General features: G+C 38.4%; 1 protein-coding gene across 5 annotated transcripts in view; it reads right to left on the minus strand.

Annotated features, from left to right (window-relative positions):
• ST3GAL3 (ST3 beta-galactoside alpha-2,3-sialyltransferase 3) overlaps nucleotides 1-16,765 on the minus strand; it is a 173,100-nt gene that overhangs the window by 111,755 nt on the left and 44,580 nt on the right. The gene's annotated exons all lie outside the window — the stretch shown is intronic.

Below are 16,765 nucleotides of genomic sequence, written 5' to 3' on the forward strand. Positions count from 1 at the left end.
AACAAAGCTTCAAGTAGTATTGGCAGGGTATCATCAAGGAATGAGTGCTTTCAGTATTTGGAAGAGATGACATTGCTGCTGCTTTGTTGAGGTGTGTCTTAATTCAGCTTGGCTAGTGACTTGTGGGCCAAATTTAGAATATGTGGGTGCTTTTTCATTCTGTTTCTGTACAGAAACAAGAGTAGCAACTCCATTAAAGATATTTAATTCCAGCACATGAATTTACCGTAGGTTTACTGAGTTACCTGAAAAAACCATTAATTTCGTGTCCCTATTCACCACCTGCAAAATGTTTACATTCATCCACTTCATTAAAGCATTACAAGGGTAATTAATTCAGTTGTGCTTCAAAGTAACATTAGATATCTTATCATCTAGATAGGTATCTTATTATCTAGATATTATCTAGTGTCAGCCACAATATGAGGATTATTAGTATTCCTTCAAAGAACAACCAAAAAAGCATTTACAGTTCCCCACTTGACATTCAGTGGAAGCTGCAGACTCATCAATAGCACCATTTCTGTGCATCATTATCAGCAACAGGCAAGTAATGAAAGGTTTCTTCCTCCAGTTCAACACTAGCACTCAAATGAAGATGACAGTGCAGCCCCACAGAGTAGAACCACAAAATCAGTTCTGAAGAGCCCATTATTATCCCAATCATGTTCCTTCCCAGGCATCACCATTATCACTTAACCAGCAAACTACTGCTGCCTGCAATGAATGTGGATTCAGAGTTTCAAAATTACATATAGGAAGGACAGTAACTCCATGCTGAACTGGTAGTAACTATTTTTCTTATACTGGTCCTGCATAACCTCTCAAGAGGCCAGTAGCCAGTTCCAACTGGATGGACAATAGATGGACAATTAATTTTACAACTAGCTGCATAGAGTGCAAAACCTCCTATAGCTCCTAAACTGTAGGAGAATGGTCTCTCTGAATACAGAACCCCTGCAATTCTGAATATATACATACATACATACAGAACCTCTGTGGCTCTTAAAGAATAAAATCTATTTCTGCTGAACAAAAATCTAAACCTTCAACAGCTAGAAGAGAAAAGAAACTAGAAAAGATAAATAGTCATTTAATAGTATTTAATTTTGTAAAACCTTTTAAGCTAAAAAGAACCGTAAAAACCTTAAGAACACGGATCCTATTTAATTCTGCCACAGATATCCTGCATGGTTATGCTCCAAATAGGCAGTATTTTACAATCAAAATTCCTCATCTGTAGGATGGAAGAACAATACATTTGGCCATTTACCTGCCAATTATTTACAATAAAATATAGATATCTCTAAATATATTACATAGACATGGAGAGAAAGAGACAGGTGTAACATTATCTAGCACAACCCAAATCCATGAATGTGGTTTCCATAGGTGAGAATGTGATATCATAATACATTTCTTTTAATGAGAGAGATGAGGAAGCATCTGAGAAAGGAGCATCCAAAATGATTTGTGTTCCTATGCCAGTCAGGATCTCTTTATAAATAGGCACATTAAGGACTGACAAAACAAAAGGCTTTAATGATGTTAATGTATATCTTATCCCCTTCTGACACAGTCAAAAGGGACAGCAGGATGTATTGATTATAGTTTGTTGAAGCATTTCAGATATGAAGAAATGGGGGAAATTGTAACTTTTTTCAAGCAAACCTAAGCTCGCTAGAATTTTAATCTTTAGGCAACATACAGAAACCCCTAATACCAAAACCTCCAAAAACAAGCAGAAAGCAACTGGAATTTATCTGCAGCCACCACGGTAGTGAGTCATTGCTGGCAAACTTGTACAACTATTTCAACAGCAGGCCTGTCTCAAATGACCTCAGTGGTCACACAAAATATCTTGTGCCACAAACACAGGCATTTTTCTCTTTTCTGATTTAATGCTGCTTTCATTATCAAATTAAAACGTCCCTCAGATGCCCATCATGGTGTTTCTGCACAAGAATAGCAGGCTGGGACCCTCCTGCATGTGAGCCCCCCGCATGCCAATCGCTGCATACTGATGGAGGGGAGCTGTCAGTACAAACCCACAAAGACTCTCAGAGCTGCTAAAGCCCCCAGGCCGAGCTGTTAACATTTCTTGGATGTGATGAAGTTCATGATCCAAAGTGCCAGAGGCAGAACAGTTCTCTAAGCCAACCATAGCTGCCATCTCATATCATTCAACATTTGCTCATCTCCTTTCTTGGTGCCACATTTTGAGTCACCAAGTTACAGAAAACTAGAAAGGGGCACTCTACATTTTAAATCCATCTAGGGACATGTTTTATTTGTTCAATCTCTTTGAAATAGGCATTGCATACTGTCACTGCCAACATGCTCATAATGATAAGCTCCTAGTAGGTGTAACCCAGAGCAAATTTAGAGTAGGGCTGGGTACAGCCTTGCTGTTTACCATTCTGCTACCAGATGAAACTATCCAAGTTAACTTCATTTTAGAGACACACATTTGCTTTGCAGGTACTTTTTCCTGCAAGATCCACAAATCTTGAAGAGATCAGTGTTCCATAAATCAGAATGTAAAACATTCTGCATGAAGCATCCCATAGAGTACTACACATCTTCCAAGCAAATCCAACTTGGAAAAATCACGCTGTTTGTAGCTGTGTGGTTCTGTAATAAAAGAACTGTACAGACCTAAAGTCTACAAATGAGCATCTCCTTTGTATTTGATGACAATGTATCTATTACATTGCTGCATAAATAGGTGCCTCTTTGACAATGCTTTTATTTCCAAACGGGAAAACTAAAAACTTTTACTCTCTTAGTGCTTTAGAAGCTAGTAAATAGCTTCATCTCAACAGCCTCATTACTGTGCCTGGACTCCAAGGTCATCCTGATAACCCAGCCAACCAGGAGCACCATGACACTTATGACAGAAGGGTGCAAATCTCCCCTACATCTTCCAGGTCCAGACACATTATTCCAGCTCTCAATGCTCATGCTGGGCTGAGGGAGCTAAAGAGCTAGTGGAGATAGCAGAAATAATGTAATTAGATGACACTGTGGACCCTTTAAATTTTGCTCAGATTTTGTGCAGGAAAAAAATCCTGCACAAAAATAGTAAAGTAAAAAATTTCTCCAGGATAAATGAGAAAAACAAGTCACAGTCAGTAACTGTAAACATCTGCTGTTTTTAAACAAGTGCCTGCATGAGGGTGAAGTTAAAGGGAAGTAATTGGCTTATTCCACTGAAGAGAAAATGCACTCTTGCTTTTTTTTCTGACTTTTCTCTTATGAGACCAGCACACATCCTGAATTCTTATGATATTTTGTGCTACTCCACACTGTTATGTGGACATCAATCTCAACAAAATTTCACAATTTGGATAAGTTAAAAATCCAGCTGCTTTCAGAGGATTTAGAAAAAGTAACAAGATTTCTCCTTCTGCTTGCATTTGGCAGATGTGTGTCTTCTTTTAATCTCAAATATGAAAACGTCACCATGGTTAATTCCTTTGCCGTGTCCTGATCAGGGACAGCATGTCATCCTCATAGACTGGAATCTAAATCCTTAAAAAAAAAAGAAATTAGTAATACAACTCAGTGTTTAGATTACTAAAAAAATGGCCACAGCTAAACTCATGTAATTGAATATTACAAAATCTACTTGAAGAGACAGATTTTGCTGCTTTGCCTTTCACATGGAATTTAAGCTGCAGCTTGTAAAAATCAAAAAACTTCATCTACTTGAGATCATCTTATTTGAGGACTGATGTCCCTTGCTGTTACCCTTGCATACAAAATATATGAACTGACACATTTCTCAAACAAGGAAAAGGAGTCCTTGGCAATGTGCTCTCGAGGCTGATCCTTCTCCTTGGGGTTTCTTTCTCTTTGGTTCAAAATAACCTGGATCTTATGCCTACACAGCAGCTCTACAAAGTTTAAGGCATGATACATGAAGAATGAATAGGAGATGGAATGAGAACATGAAATGAAGGCATATAAAACATAGTTAGGTACTATGGAACAATAATGAAATATTAGTATATAATTTGGCAGATCACTAAATCAAAGCAGGTAATGCTGAGTTATACCCTGTAAGATTCAGAGCACCACAAAATCCTCCCCTGGGTACATGGCTGGAGATCCACATTCACCAGTGTGGCTTGGGAAACACTGAACCAGAAGCTCCAATTACAGCTCTTACAAGTTTGCAAACTTGGGTTCAAAGCATTACACAGCCTGATCGTTTGATATTTGCTATTTTCCAGCTGAGGAAAAAGTAAACAAATGAAAGGAATGAGTAGATAGAAGAGGAAAAGCAAAATGCTTACACTGAAAGAGATGGGAACTGCATCTACAGCCCTATAGCCAGCAAAATAAATGTAAATATTTTAAATGTTACCCCAGTATGTAAGCAAATTCCCCAGGGAGGTTGTATGGCCAAATACAAGGAAAGATGATCCAAATCCCTGTTTCTAAAATGACATGATGAATGGTTAATTCTGCTTCTCCATCAAGAGCTGTGGCTTCTCACTAAATTAATTCACAATTATAAGCAACACATAGTTCTATTTATTTATTTATTTGGACTACTCAAGAACAGCAGCTGAAGAAGATTAGTTACATTAAATTGGCCCAAGAAAACCAAGTTTTGAAGACATTCCACCAAAACCCACGACCCACCTTCACAGCCCTGAAGAAGCGATGACACGAGGCCAGTTCTGCCCTGGGGAAGTGCAGGGCAGGCAGAGGGGCAGGGACAGCTCAGGGCAGTGACACTGCGATGCCACTCACCCTCTGAAATGCCATCTTTGCACAAACACACTGAAAGGGCTTCCACCCACAAAAAAGACATGAGGATCCTACTTCCTTCCTAAATTCCATTCCTAGTTTTTGCAGTAGTAGAAATTAGACCACTAGGCAGAAGAAGTTATTTCAGATTAGTCTCAGTTGTGCTAAATACATAAACATCTTCAGAAATACAGCTGTAAGTGATTTCTCTATCAGAAAGGAATATCTCATTGGACCATCCCTTATAGTTCCAAGGACCAAGAACTCTGCCTGGAGCGTCTCAATTAACAACCTTTTATCAACACCTAAAAAAGTGTCAGGATTCTCGTGGAAAATATTATTAAAAGCTTTCAAGGTAGACAGTTTTTATTTGTTTAAGTAAGTAAATAAAGAAACAAAATCCTGAGGCTAACAAAAAACAGATTTAAAGGATGAAGATAAGAAATTCAACCAAAGTCCATGGCACATTTTGTATGTGACCTCATGCTGCATACTCCTCCAAGATTGAGTAATACCCCTGATCTCCCAATCTCCTTTCATTTCTGTAAACTTTCCATTAAAAAAAAAAATCTGCTTTGGTTACATCTCACCTTCAAGACTAGTAGCCCAGAGAAAAAGCAGAATTGTGTTCAAATAGACACAGATGAGGAGCAAAGAAAACAGTCCATTTCAGGTTAGCTTGTGTTTTTAAAGAAACATGGAAAGGAAAAAACAACCGGCTAGAACACCAATTATTAGACTAAACAAAAAGCATGAAATCCAGAAGGCAGCTGTTTACCAAAGAAAGAAAAAAAAATTAAGATGACTGCTCCCTGAGTTTTTGACTATTTACTAATCTTTGAACAAAAAACATATAACCTAATGATGACAATCAACACAATTCCCCAATGTATATTACTAGACTTTTATCTATTCCTGTTTCCATAAGTGAAAAATTACTGGGTGATAAGTATCAGCATTCTGGTTTTATAGACAGGAGACAAGGATAACCTAATGGAGGATAACCACATTATTTGGAGATGGGATGTGTTAGGACTTGGTAGCCAATAAAAACTCAGCAGTCAGTTGGGATTCCAGCTCAACTTCTTCAAGAACCTTCTAAAGAATGTCTCTGTTTCTCCAAAACCAGAAATTAAAGTGCACCCTGATATTAGGCTACGTACTCTCAAAGCCTGCAGAATCTAAATGCTGTGATTAGCTATTTAAATGCCTCTTAAAAACCACTGTTGGTGTAATGGCCATAAAAAAATGAAGCAACTACAAGCCCAATAGGAAATGAAATGCTCACCTATCACATCAATTTTGCCAAACAAAGGAATGAAGGAAGATAAATTGCAGCGTCATAATTTTGTTGCTGTAACCCATAAATCTTCCTCACCAACCCTCATCTGTTATATCTACAAATAGGCAATGCTTTCTTTGGACAGGGAACAGGGTATTTCTGCTTGTAGTATAATGAACTCAGCAGTGTAGGTCCAGAAGAGACAAACAAGTGCTAAAGAGATGAGAATAAATAATTCAATCCAATTAGAATCTAGGAATCCTCTGCTCAAACTAACAGGAATCAGTACACCTGAAAACAAAGAAAACTTCTCCAAAGCCTATAGCTGTGGGGGGAAAAAAAATGGTCACCTAAGAATTCCTGGAGCAGCATAGCCAAAATTACAGTTGTATGTCTGTGGATAATACACTTTAGTAGATTTGAGTGTCAAAATCCAGTGCTTAGCAGTTCTAAATGCCAGATAAGAACATCAGTCACACTGAGGTTTCAATCACTAAATCTTCCTTCTGAAAAATGCAGTTCATTTAATTGTAGAATGCACCAGGCTATGGGCTCAGCATTTTGCTAGGTGTAGAGCACAGCAGAATAATATGGAATATGTCAATCGTGATTTATTATTCACTATTTCCCATATCATTGAAACCTCAATCCAAATTACCCTGAAGATAGTAAAACAGACAAAAGGAAGCACTTGTATAGCACACAGTTAATAAGCAGATTTCTCCACATCAGTATGTTACAGACAGCAGATATATAAATGGGATCAAAAGCTAGTAAGAGATTTAACAACATCCCTAACCTGGGAACCCTAAAGCTTCCCCCCCTCAGAAGCTGGAGAGCAGACCCTGGAGCAAGGACAGTGTCACAATTGTGCATTTTTCTCCTTCCCTAAACTAGGGGAGCATTTTGAGACAAGATACAGGAGCAGGTGAGTCTTTGGTCTGGCCATTTTTATTTCCCAAAAGAAGTTCAAGCCTTTCTGCTGCAGCAGCAGATCTATTGTACAGACAGCTGGAAGACACCAAACCTTAGGGGAATGAACTCCACTTGGAAAGATCTCTCTCAGCAACTGACAGAGATGGAAATCTAACACGAACACTTCACAACATCCTCCCTTTTCAGTTTCTTCAGTAACTTTCCAGGGCTAAGGGTGATAAAAGCTGCCCTTTAAACTCGTCTTTGGAAGGTCTGGACAGCCTGGGAAAAAATAACAACTTAACTCCTCTAAACAAAAGAAAAAGCCAACTTGATATGGCAAGGGTGCTTCCCCCCCCTTTCCAGATTGGACTGAAATTCAGAGGAAAAAAAACCACTGGTCAGTGAATAAAGTGCTCTAGATGGTATGCAGAGGTGACCTCACAATTGGGGAATGTGGTTTAACAGTAGTTTTACAAAATGCTGTATATAGTCATGAGGTTTTGAATATCCCTCACTCCTCTTTCTGAAGCATTAGTCCAAAAAGGGCTGTCTCCACTGACCTATATTAGAGACAGATGTCATGAATTCAAGCAGACATCAATTAATCTAGTAAGTACCACACTGAAACCCAAGAAGAACAATGCTACGGGAGGAAAAATGCTTCCTCCAGAAATTTTGTTGTAAATACAGAGCACAACCCTGTCCTGGAAGAACCCTTGCAGTTACTGTGACTAAAAGTGCCCTCACAAAACTAAACAAAATCCAAACTGCTTTAGGGAAAATAGATAATAGCAGCAACCTAACAGTAAGAACAGCTGCAGAATGACTAAGATCAAAAAAGCCCTGCTGTTTACTCCATGCATTGTTCTAGTGAATGCTCTTCTGCTAAGATAAATGCCTTTTTTTTCCTTCCTTGGCTTCAAAGAGCAGCTGTTTGTCTGAAAAGGCTGCCCAACCAACTGCCCAAACTGCCATAGGTAAGCACCATGAGTCAGAGAACTCAATAAAGTTTGTCTCAAAGAACTGTGAATTGTCCAATTAATCAGACTGTCCTTCATCTTGTATCATCATAACTCCACTGAACACCAGCCCTACATCAGGTGGTTACTCATGGCTCTGAGACAGGAAGAGAGAAATGTTTTTTTCCAAATTGTTTGGTGAACAGGCTAAAGGAGAGCTCCAAGGCTGAGACACAGGTTTCCCTTGTTAACAGGACAAATCCTATCCTCTCCTTGTTAATTCACCAAAATAGCAACACTTGACAAAATCATCTGAGCCAAGTACTAAGATGTTAAAACACAGCTTTGACTCCTGTACAGATCAAGAGTCCCTGACTAAACAGTCCAGTGACACAACAACCTTTGGGAATTTCTGCCTTTAATAATGTAAAAAAGGGTCACTAAAAGAAGATGAAAGGGGACAGGAGAAAGGCACCTGACATTTTGCAGCTTTACAGGACACCACTCACAGTTTTGATGTCTTCAAGATTAACTCTTTTAAGGAGCCAGGGAGAAGATATTTCTAAGTAGGAATTTAGAAGTCTTAAATCAACCAGAATTATCCAAACACATTCAATATGGAAATTAAAAACACTGTTTGTTGGCTTTTCAGTTTATTCTTTGATGAGTTGGAACAGATTGCACAGCTGACAAGGCAGGAACAGTACATACATGTTCTCAGTTTTCTGTCCCTCCCTTTGTGGTCCTGATTCTGATTTCTTAGAGCAGGAGTGGGGCTGCAAGCTAGTGTTAGCAGTAGCATTTCTGCCTGCTTTCATTTCTGCTGTGAACTGGGAAAGAATCACATGAGCTTCTCTGTAATGGTAGAGTAAAAACTATTTCATTGAAATTAATTTAATTGCCTGGTTTCCTCAATAGCAAATAGAGAAAACCTTACCTCAACCTCATAATTTAATTCAAACACCCATAACCTCAAAAACATCTTACAGCAACAGCTGCTATATGACTCCTTCCCCAACATGTCACATCAGACACAGCTGCCATTAACCTTCCTGCTGCAAAGTAGCCCTCATCATGTTTTGTTCATTCCAATGGGCATCACACACCATCACCTCTTCCACCAGTCCCAGTCAGGTCTGGGGTGCTATGGACTGGAATCTCCAGTGCAGATTTCTCAAGGATGCCAGCAGCAAGATCATGCTTCCTGAAGGAAAAAGCACATCCTTAATTTATCAATCTAATCAAAACTAACCTTGTCCTTCAGTCTTAGAACAACTAAAATGAAGAGGTCTTTACTCATCACAACTTGCTGCCAGGTTTCCAGTCTTAAGACTGCGAACAGAACAAGTAAAATACAATATCTCTTGGATTATATTTAACAGGGTTCCTTCAGTCTCCTTCATTCCTCTCTTCTGCTAAACAGTTCTCAAGCACAACAATAAGGCTTCTTCCATTCTCGCAGCATAATAAGATATTTTCTTACCTAACAGGAGCTAATCCCAGCTGTTAAAAGTAGGTCTTGGTTTTACTGTCCTTCCTCAGCATGCAAGAAGTCTGTATGTGTTTGTTCCAGTAAACTCTTTCCTGCCTTGATGGCCTACTACATACTCTAAAATTTATGTATGGCAATCTTTGCAGAATGAGGCAGACAGCAAAGCTTTGATGTCTCTGGTCACATGACAGCAATGCAGAAGACAAAATTAGAGGCAGACTGAGTATGCTAAGTTGTCTCTTTCCATACACTCCATTTACAAAACCTCCTCAGAGCCAGCTTATAAATTAAGGGCTGACAACTGAGCTGTGTGTGATACCAGAGCAAGTGTGCTCTTCAGAGTAAGTGACAAGATTCAGAGGAAGGCTTGATAAAATAGATAATGTTCACCTGTTGGAATACACTTGATTCCCATTCAATCATCTGATGAGGGTTCCCTACAACATTTCCAAGAGAACACAAAAGGGAAGTGGATTTCCCTCTGGAGGTGGAATGTTGCTGACCTTGCAGGCAGGCGCAGAAGGGTTGATGCTTGGTGATCACACACACATCTCCAGGATTTTCAAGAGAGGAAGCTCTTGCATCAGTTTAAAGATAAGCTCATAACTGCTTTGACTCAATACAGGCAGCAACAAATCACCTGCTTCCAAAATGTGTACTGATGCTTTGCTCTTTATGACCAAGACCAAGAATAAAATGATGAATGCCAGTGTTTTAACACAATTTTCTATCAAAACCAAAATCTCTTTAACTGAAGTTTTGGGAATAACCAATGCTTGGATAGCCCAATTCATTCCATTTTTTAAAAGTTATTCAGGGAACAAGAAGGTCTTTCTAGGAAGATATTTTGTCTCTGAGCTTTAGAACAGATTTCTGAAGTGTATGAAGTGTAGCTTTTAATGCATTCTTCTCTCAAGAAAACAAAGGAACATGATGACCTCCATGCCATTTATGAGCTATTAGATATTTCCTGAACAGAGTTTTGCTACTAAAGCAAATTTAGCTTTCTGTGAATGCAACAACAGTAGTACAACAACAATAGTAGAAACTTGTAACTAGTTGTAACCATATTCAATCCCAGAAAACAAATAAACAAACATGTAATTAGGTTGATGCTACTTGTGGTGAAGAGCTACAAGCAAAGTAAGCACTCCACCTTACACATTCAAAGGGGGAATAAAGAACTGAGATTTCCCAGTTTTATGCAACTCGCCCGGCTGGTTAGAAGAGCACAAAACCTACAAGCTTAGTCCTAAAATGAACATATAAAGAAAGAATCAATCTCAGACATAGCAGGCACCTTCATGGACACTCACATAAAGAACAAGCTCATCTTACAAAGGTGTTCATTTTTTAGTGAGCACAATAACTGGAACTATAGGTATTACTTCTTTTTTCTCTCTGGAAACTCATATTAGCAAATGTGTATTGATCGCAAAATCAAAAATGGGTTGAAAAGCTTATGAGTCATTCCCTTTTGCTTTTAAAATATTTGTACTTCAACTTTCTGCCAAGGATATGGAGAAGCCCTAGTGTTTGAAGATTTATTAATAATCTCTAGTAGTCCAAAAAGTCCTCTGCTACTTCTTCAGAAACTCTTTCATGGATCTTATCCAGACATACCAGTTCTAAAGTACATAAACTTAGGTATCTACTGCTTGAAATTTTATTGTTGATATTAAGGAGAGCATTCTTTTCCCCTCATCCAAGCTGAACAAAACTTTGCAGTTACTGCACACTTCTACCTTTTCTATAAATACATTATCACTGTCTCTCCTTATACTCTCAATAAAACTATTTTTCCATGAGCATTTCTTTCTTATGAAACTGAACTTTTGGGGCAAACAGTATAAAACTGCTCTAAACAATGCCCAGCCATTCATATTTCTTGCTTTACATGCTTTTCCCACATGGTTTGATTCATAATTACTTCCAGCTTCAGGAAACTGGCCCTTTTAAAGGCACCAAACATAAGTTCTTGACTTTGTTTGCACTTAAAAAAATCAAGCAATGAATCAATTCCATCTAAGCTGCCAGCAATTTTACATTCTACAATTTTTATCTTCTTCATCAACTGAGACTGTGTCTAACACAGGAATCCCAAAGTTACATAATAAAGACTCACATAAGAAATCCTTATCAGAATGCCAAAGGATCAAAATTGAAACAAACTGAAAAGAATTAAGAAGAGCAAAACAAAACCAGGGATGGCAGTTACATCCCACCCAAATGTGGGAGAGGTTAATGGATGAACAACAACCAGCCAGGTAACTGAATTCCTGTAAATAGCTTGGGTTAATTTTCTTAACTATTTCAACTGCTCAAATAATTAGTACAGGATGGGAGAGATTAGGTAGAAGAAGATTAATTAAAAACCTGAAATGAAAGAGAAATAAATAACTAATTGCCAGAAAAGTACCAGTATCATAAAGCATCCTAAGCTTTTAAATAATTTTCAGAAAAAGTATCAGGACTCTTCATGTGATGGTCAGAATCCTGTCATTTAGCCTGTGAGAGACACTCTAGTCTTGGACAGGACAGGATATCATTGGGACTTCTCACTTCTTTTCTTTTCTCCCTCATTCAGGATTGCAGGAATACAAAAGGACAAATTAAAAAAAAAAAAAACCCAGGGCAGAAAGAAATCCCACAGCACCAGGCATGGGGAAAGTCCAGCATTCCAACACGTTTGCTGCTTATTTTTACAGTGTTTAATGGCAAAGTACCACACAAAGACACAAACAGTTTCAAAGCAGCCTCCCAGCCTCGAAAGAAAATGAGGGGAAGGGGCTCTGTTTCAGTTCTTCATTATTAAAGCTCTGAAGTAAAGAAATTTCAACAAACATAAGTAACCCAATCTGTGTGTTTCCCTAGCCCAAATTCCCTCCATTTTTATGGTCTTTTCCAAGTCTAGATCAAGTTTCATTTGAGCTTACAGGGTGAAGGTTATTATTTCTGGCTTACCCCCCCCAAGACACAATTTCTTTGTCTTTTCTTTTTAACACAAAGTTGAAATCATCATGATTATTCAAAAAATCTTTCTTGCACCTTCCCAATCTACTTTATAATAAGGAAGAAATATGTAAATATGCAACATTACAAAATGTCTGGCAAAACACAAAGGCTATTGGAAAAAATATTCCTTCTTTTAGTTAAGTTCTGCCTAAAGATTCCCAAAGTACACAATATAAAACATAAACCATATAGTTAATAGAGTGTACTCAAATAATATATTATGTTAATATTATGTTATTGTGATTAACCATAGCGATCTTATAACCATTTTTCCAATTGAGAGGGGCAACAACTTTTTTTTTCCTATTCCTACCTTGAAAGTAAAATTATAAGACCCCCCTGTGCAAAATGATTCCATGAAACTCACGTGTATCTCCTAAAATTTGTTAAACTTTATGAGGGACTGGATCTTCTCCAGTCAAAGTCAAACCCTGAGAAGATTTTTCCACCAGTTATCAGCTGAGATTTTCACATCCACAGTTTCAAACTGACTATGGTAGAAGGTGAAAAGATCTACCAAGTTCCTAAGGGGAACTTTTCTCTGTTTAGAGGCATCAAACCCCCAATGTACCAGCTGAAGTCCCTATGAAAGTAGAGACTTTCTACTGAAGGATGAGTTTGAAAGAAGGGCAGAAGCAGTCCCTAAGCTTCCATCCCACTGAGGAAATGACACACCAGCAGAGCAGGAAGGAAAGGTGGCACAGAAGCACAATGCCAGGGAGAAGCCCCCAAATCACATGGGTTACAAAAAAGGAACTTTTCATATGCTCAACACAAGGGAACCTACACACGAAATCTGGCAAGGCAGACTCAAAGCAGTCATTAAGGTGACTAAACCAAGCATTCAGAGAGTACCAAGTAACAGAAGAATGACAATACAACCTTCAGCTTGGCCCACTTAATAAGCATTAAATACAGTCTATAATTAACTCCACGTTCACGATCCTCCTTTGGAAATCTCATTTAATTCAATGCAAACATAGATTCTGCTTGGGGAATGATTCAGAATTTGTAGTGAATGAGACTCTTGTTTCTAAGACCTGGCCAGTCTCAAAGAACTACTACAATATAAATATTTAATAATAACAAAAGCATGCAACTCGTTGCCAAGCACAGATGTTAGAAGTGACTGCAAATCTTGGCGTTTGGTGGCACCCAGTAATCCACTGGCTGAGTCACTAAATTGATTGATAGCCTTAAGTTGTTCAGGAACTGTTGCCCCCCCACCCTGAGAATGAAAATCAGTGAGTTGTATCAAAGTTTTTGTGTAAGTGTTTTTCTCTACACAACCAGCAAATGTTATCCTTACAGTTTTAAAAAGGTTCCTGCTGCTTGGGAAAACTCTTTAGCAGGGACAAACAGATGCAACTGGCCTGTTTCTATACTTAGTGCATATTTTGTTTTGATATTCTAATTCTAGTAATGATGTTATGGTTATTACAAACATAACTAAAAGATAAATTCCTCTTGCAACAGATCTTTTTCACCTGGTCCTAAGGAGACTTAGGTCTTGTTTTGACTAAGGGAACAACTCATTCATAAACTGCATCATCTATGGAAGTCCTCAGCTTTCCATTCACCCTGTGTGTCATCAACAATCCCACCTGGATACCATCCTGCCCTTTAAAAACTGTTGGACTTTCTAAAGAAGAGCTTTCCCAGGCTCAGGCACCAGAAAGGAAGTATCTTCCACCTTAATATTCTTCATTCCATCAAGACTGGCCAGAAGCTGTCATTTCCATGAAGCCTCCACACAGCACCTTTAAAAGTGGCCATCCCCTCACAGGTGAGATTGCTGTCCATGCCAGCCTCCCTAATTACAGCCAGGCATTTATCAGCTCCCACAGAAAACACCACTCAAGTGCTTCTGACAGAATTCCTTCCAAAGTGAACAAATCTGGTTTCATTAGCATTTCCATGAATTCAGGGAGAACAAAACCATTGCATTCCTGTAACCACAGCAGACTGTACTATATCTGAATAACAGCCCTGGACAACTGCAGGGTAGAGGACATTAAAGAAGCAATGCACAAAAAAAAACAAAGATGCAAAGGCAAATGGACACATTACTACTTACTTATGTCAAATGTTTTCCTTTGTATGACATCCAAAATGCAAGTCAGAGCACTTAAGGTGTAATGCAGATCTACCTTTGTAGAAAATGTCAGTCTTATGGGCCATTCCTTTCAATGACATCAACTGACACAGCCAGCAACAGGTTTGGAGCAAATGAAAGATTAAGGAAAAAAATCCAGAGAAAACTAATTGTTGCCCTAAGTGCTTCAAGTCACACAAGATTCTCACATGCTGTCGATTAAGTGAACCCTATAAAGTTATGATTTATGGCAAGATTCCACCAGAGCGATTATATCACAACAACAGACACAATTCAATTATTTCTGCCAATAAAGTCATCAGCGCAGAACATATTACCCCTTTCAACTCAAAGCATTTTTTTAACCAGAAAGTGCTTCTATGATGGTACCGTCTTGACTCAGTCACAGCATGTATTTTGAGCCACTAAGTCCCACTGGATTCAGTCTGTACTTAGAAATTTGCTACCACAAAATTTCTGACCAGCAAAGGTGAACTTGTAGAATGGTAGCTAAGTCCTCTACACTATCAGCCATTTTTCTTCCCAAATTTATTTCCTACATTTTATGGTATTTTCAGCCATTTTCTGTCTTCCATGCTATTAAAAATAAAAAAAACCAAATAATCCAGAATAATTCAGGCCAGAAGTGAAGTCTGCAGGTCATCAGCTCTATTCTCAAAGCAGAATCAGCTTTAATTTTACAGAAGAAACAAATAAACCACAACAAAAAGAAAAAAACAACACAAAAAGAAACACCTAACAAAGCTGCAGTTAAAAAAAAGTTATTTCACCTACATACAGTACTTGCTTTCTTTTCCCTTAAGTTAACTTGTAGTATTTATTTTAATCATGCTGATTTTGTTACAACTCTTTTTAGAGGCTAACTCTAGGACTTTGAAAAATAAACATGCATATTTAGAGTATATATTTTTAAGTAGTCAACATTAGTTTTTAAATCAAACTAATGAAGAGTTTATAATGGGTAGGTTTTAAGAAAATAAATCAGTGCTCTGGAAGCCCTCTAGCAGGTAAAAACCTCACTTGGCCTCATGCTGAAGAATAAGAAAAAGCAGACTGTGCCTTGGAGTGCTGTAATCAAAGAGGTAAGTCAGCAAAGAAGGGGAAAAAGAATGGAACAGAGGCCTGAGGGGAAGAAAGACTCAAGGGGATTTGCTAAAAGCAAAATGAAAAGGACAGTGCAAGCAGAAGGAGAAGGAAAAGGAAGACTGGAGCAGTGGTTTGGATGGAGCACAGGCTGGGATGACAACTGTGTGTGGACAGTCAGCGGGCGTGTTCAATAAATTGGACATTACAAAATACACAGAAATAGCCTGGAAAAAAACAATCAGTCTAGTTAAAAAGCTAAAAAACATTTTCCCTCTCCAACACCCAGACATTCACTCAAAGGTTACTTTACCCACTTCACAATTTTGGATTTGTCTTTTTGCTTTGACTCCTACATGTATAAATTGAAGGTAATGTATCATGTGAATCTCATCCCACAGGATTGTATGGGTACACTCACTCTTGTCCCTGAGTCACTAGGATGTCCCAACACAGAAAATTTAACAAAGAAAATGTGTAAATATGCCACCAGCATGGGTTCCAGACAGCATGCAACAAAAGCTGTGTAGAAGACTACATTGAATGAGAGGAGAAAGAAACCTTGAGCTATTCATGCAGTCAACACTATCCTTCCTGACCACTGAACGAGATACAGAGCCTTTGGAGGAATGTTAATAAACAAATAATCAATATTCCTTCTTTCTTATATGCATTCTGCAATCTTTTTGCCATATGTTACTATAACTGAGTTTATGTACCCAGCTGCTTCTGCAAAAGAAGCTCCTACCAAGAGACTTTCTCATCTCCTGCAGTTCCCAACACACTTAGGAACTTTTATTCCATTATGGAAGCTCACAGGCTGCTCATCATCACTAAACTGAATTGTTTCACCCTATAGGTACAATGATATTTTCAAAACATTAAGAATGGAGTTTATATTGACATGACATGTTGTGCAGGGGATGTAGTCTCAAGTCATTCAAAGCCACGAGATTGGTTCTGGGCCCTTTTAAGTCGAAGGCTTTTAGTAGTGTTTTTGCTCCCAACACCAAAAAATTCTGTCAGGTTGCTGACCCCAGAAACAGGGTGGCTACTGACCCCTAGTGTTCAGCAACCCAGGCTCAATTCGACTGATTTAAGGCAAAAAGCATGAGAAGCATCCTCATCCTTCAGCACTG

The sequence above is a fragment of the Fringilla coelebs genome (assembly GCF_963513975.1).
Source record: "Fringilla coelebs genome assembly, chromosome: 9".
Lineage (NCBI taxonomy): Eukaryota > Metazoa > Chordata > Aves > Passeriformes > Fringillidae > Fringilla > Fringilla coelebs.